Below are 4,368 nucleotides of genomic sequence, written 5' to 3' on the forward strand. Positions count from 1 at the left end.
AGCATGGTATAAACTCTTTCTCATGATTTTTGTACCAGTAAAATGATGTCTCTGAAGAAAGTAAGTTCTTAGCCCGAAGTCTGGACCCCAACATCTCTAAAGAATCCTTTAGAATGCCCAACTCTGTTACCAAACCCAGAAATGACACGTAATGCGGCCTATTAACCGTTTATATACTAGCAGTGTGTTTCTCGTGGATTCTAAAATGATCAATATCACTCTCACTAAACGATTGTGCAGGTGCTTGGTTTTACTCATGATAAATTGCAAAATTATGGTAAACTCACGTTTTTTATATCTAAACGAAGAACCGTTTATATATATGTATGTGTGTGTGTGTGTGTATACGAATGTATATAACTTCAAAAGATGAAAAGTAATTTATGAAAATAAGTAGTTTTACCTCTTTCTGTATGACTTTTTCCACCTTAATCCCACTTCACATTTCATTCTAAACTCAAAATTTATTCCCATTAATCAGGTTAGTAATGATGACAACGGATTTTCGACTAAGGTTTATTAAATTAAATATTTTTCTCTCCAATCCTGTCACTGTTTCAGTAAGTACTCTACAAAATAAATAAATAAATACAAATATTTCAGAAGGCAATTACAAAATAAAACGCATTGGCTGTAGGCCTCTTGATACTATATCCTGCCACTTTGTTAATCTAGCCTGGTCAATTTTATGTAGGACGAACAGGACGTAGATTCTGAGACCTGATCAAAACAGTATTTAAGTCAAATTAGACAACAAATGACAAAAATACACATTTTGACAAACATTTAACAAACAATGAAAATGCCGTTGACGATTTTTCTATCCTAGGTCTTAGGCATTTTCCAACTAAAAACAGAAAACTATTAGAAAAACAACTAATCTATAAGCTCGAAACATTTCACTCAGTTGGTTTGCGGCCTGATGGTTCGGGCGCTCGCCTCGCAATGTGCATATCTCGGGTTTGATTCCTGTTACTGAACGTGTTTCACCTTTCAGCTGCGAAAGCGTTATAATGTGACAATCAATCACACCTTTCGTTAGAAAGAAAGTGTATTACAAGAGACAAATATCCGACTTACTTCTAGTCTATCACTTCTAAATTAGAGACGAGTAGCGCAGATAGACTTCGAGTGGCTGTGCGTGAAATTCAACAAACAAATCACTTGATTTGCACGAACAGTTTTCATTTTTGTAAACCTTTCTCTTTAAACATATATGCATTATTGCAGCAAGAATTTATTTTCGATCCTGTATATATATAGAAATGCGTAGAAATTTTTGTATTCACTATTCAATTCTAAAGATTTGTTTATTGACATTTTTGAAGCCTTTACAATGTCTCAATGGCGACATCTAGCGACTTTTCAAAGATTCTCTGGCGACTTCCTGCTTTGTGGCGTTGGCAGCACTGTGAATAAATTGCTAAACAAAGAGAAATGGATTATGTAGTAATATGTTGCAATTTTACAAATCTCTCATACTCATGAAACATGTATTTTAACACATTATATAAACTTTAAGTTTTATTTGAAAATACCAATTTTAGTATATTGGTTTAATAAGTTCAAGACTAAACATTAGGCGATTAACTGAAAAGTTAAAAACGTTATGGGCATAGATTTCGTTAAATTAAGTCTAAGGCAAAACAAGAATAGTGAAAATTGTTAATTTAAAAAGGAGGAATAGTGATAGTCGAAAAAGTACAGGAAAAAGTTGAATAAAAATGTAAATATTATTTTTCAAGCCTACAACTAGAGACTCGAAAAAAGTAAACGGACAAGGCTAGAAACAGTGTGTGTCACTATATTCTCAAACTACAAGTCCCTATTTTATATGCACTAAAATTGATAAGTACTGTAAACATGGAGTTAAAATAGGGATTTGTGGCTTGATAAAATAATGTACATATTATTTCCAGCCTTGTTTGTTTATTTTTTAGAGTCCCCAGTTGTAGGCTTGAAAATATAATATTTGCATTTTTATTCAACTTGTTTCTGTACTTTTGTGACGATTCCTTTTCCACTTTTTAACTTAAGAATTTTTACTAATCTTGTCTCTTAAATTTTATTATGCCCATTTATAGAGAATAAATTTTAAACTACATACGTGCATATACGTTCAATTGAATGTTACATGTTTTTCAACAGTTTAGTCTTGCATTGTTTTTCTTGTTTTTCCACCCAACCGCCACACTGAACTTTTTAAAATAAATAACAAATGTACAACAAAGAATATACACATATATTGGTATGCAACTACAACAAACAAATTGTAAAGTTGTTCTCAAAGAATCTTCTTGAAGGCAAATATTGTATCCTCACAGATTTAATGACCGGCTTCCATCAATATCACAGTGTAATGTAACAACAGACGAGCAACAACAAAGCAATCTCATCAGAACGGAATCATATTTCTTCTATGATAATATAACACGGATTAATGTAGTGTAAACAGACCCAGTAACATGCTTACCTTGTTGCCCCCCAATGGCACAGCGGTATGTCTGCGGACTTACAATGCTAGAATCAGAGTTTCGATACCCGTGGTGGGCAGAGTACAGATATCCCATTGTGTAGCTTTGTGCCTAATTACAAACAAAGAAACAAACTTACCTTGTTAGGTCTACATGACACGTACGTATGTTCTTCAAGAGCCTGTGGTGCACAAGTGTTTGCTAGAATAAGGCCACACAAATAATGCATGCAAAATAGACAACAGCGACACACTTAACGTAAGTCGACAATTATCCACAACATTTACAACTGCTACCTTAACACCAACTATTTAAAAATAGCAAAAACTATATGAAATATTGCTATATGCAGTGGTAATAAATAATGAAAACACACTCACTATTTCAGCTAAATATAAGAAACAGTAGAAAGAATCACCGCCGTCGTCTGAGTAAAGAAATCAAATGGTAATTGTCTACTGTTACAAACTTCCTGAAATATAGTCGTGAAAATCGACGTAGAGACAGCAAACTCGAGTAATGATATGCAACAGCGAAACCTGGAACCTTTCACGTGGAAGTTAATTTGATTAATTTGATTATAAATGCACGAGTTGTAGTTTCCAACTATCGTTCACGCTAGGAAAACACCGGATTTTTTTATGACGGAAAGTGAAGGACGAAATTATAGAAATCGTATTATGTTTAAAAGCACTCTCTCTATTTTTCTCTCCTGTTCGATCCCACACTACAGTAGACATCACTTGCAATAATTCTATAGTGGAGTCATAGGGATTTGTAGCTTGAGCAAATATTCAGCAGTAGATCTTCAACCTTGTTTGCTTAATTTTTTGCGATCCCTATTTGTAAATTGTATATACTCATTTATTATTTATCTTGTATGTTGGTTTTGTCAATGCACAGTAATGGGCAAATATGTGCCTAGAATAAGACACAACCTCCAATAAGCTTGAATAACATTTTACTGGTAGAAAAGCAGCTCTTTCAAATAAAACAAATTCGTCTAAAACATCGCTTTAAATAAAGCTTAGTGTCTTTTAAAATAACTATTTAGTAGGCCAGGAGGCTTTGTGCTTGAGGTTCCGTGTAAATACGCCTTTTACATGCATCGAGTACAAATGAAGCCATCATATCTATTATGTATTTATACGGCCCGGCATGGCCAGGTAGTTTGGGCGCGCGACTCGCAATCTGTGGGTCGCGGGTTCGAATCCCTGTCATACCAAATATGCTCGCCTTTTCAGCCGTGGTGGCGTTATAATGTGACGGTGAATCCCACTATTCGTTGGTAAAAGTAAAAGAGTAGCCCAAGAGATGGCGGTGGGTGGTGATAAGTAGCTACCTTCCCTCTAGTCTAAATTCCCACTGCTAAATTAAGGACGGCTAGTGCAAATATCCTTCGTGTAGCTTTGCGCAAAATCCATAACAAACAAACAAATAATGTATTTATAACCATGTAAATCAACTTTCAATGACAAATAATCAACTTTTAAGTATGCCATGGACATTCACAGCATTTCATATAGTATACCTGTCCATATTTTCGTCCAAAATACCCAGCCGATATTATTGTAGGCTTGTGAAACAATTATAATAATGTGAACAAATGAGCAAATTTTGATTTTGTCTAACTATCGTGAAATAACTTATTATGTTTATTATCAATGTTTGCGGTCTTAACTATTCAAAAGGAAGATTTGAGTGTTGTTTGAAAAATAAATCTGCTTTTTAAGGTGTTGTTACGTCTCTGCTCGTTTTTCAATTTCCGGTATAAATTCTTTCCGAGGAACTTCAGCAATACAAGTCCTTTCTTAATTAAAACTAGTTTATTCTTTCTCGATGCAACTTTGTAATACACTTAACAACCTTTATAACACACGCTATAAATCACAGC

General features: G+C 34.1%; 1 protein-coding gene across 1 annotated transcript in view; it reads right to left on the reverse strand.

Moving 5' to 3' along the window:
- The window catches only part of LOC106461197 (ALX homeobox protein 1-like), a 16,723-nt gene extending 14,049 nt beyond the window's left edge, over nt 1-2,674 (reverse strand). The window contains exon 1 of the mRNA XM_022388058.1: nt 2,614-2,674. The gene's annotated coding sequence lies outside the window, so the exon portion shown is untranslated. The remainder of the gene's footprint in view (nt 1-2,613) is intronic.
- Nucleotides 2,675-4,368: the final 1,694 nt, after the last annotated feature.

This window comes from Limulus polyphemus, unplaced genomic scaffold, assembly GCF_000517525.1.
Source record: "Limulus polyphemus unplaced genomic scaffold, Limulus_polyphemus-2.1.2 Scaffold912, whole genome shotgun sequence".
In the NCBI taxonomy this organism is placed as follows: Eukaryota; Metazoa; Arthropoda; class Merostomata; order Xiphosura; family Limulidae; genus Limulus; species Limulus polyphemus.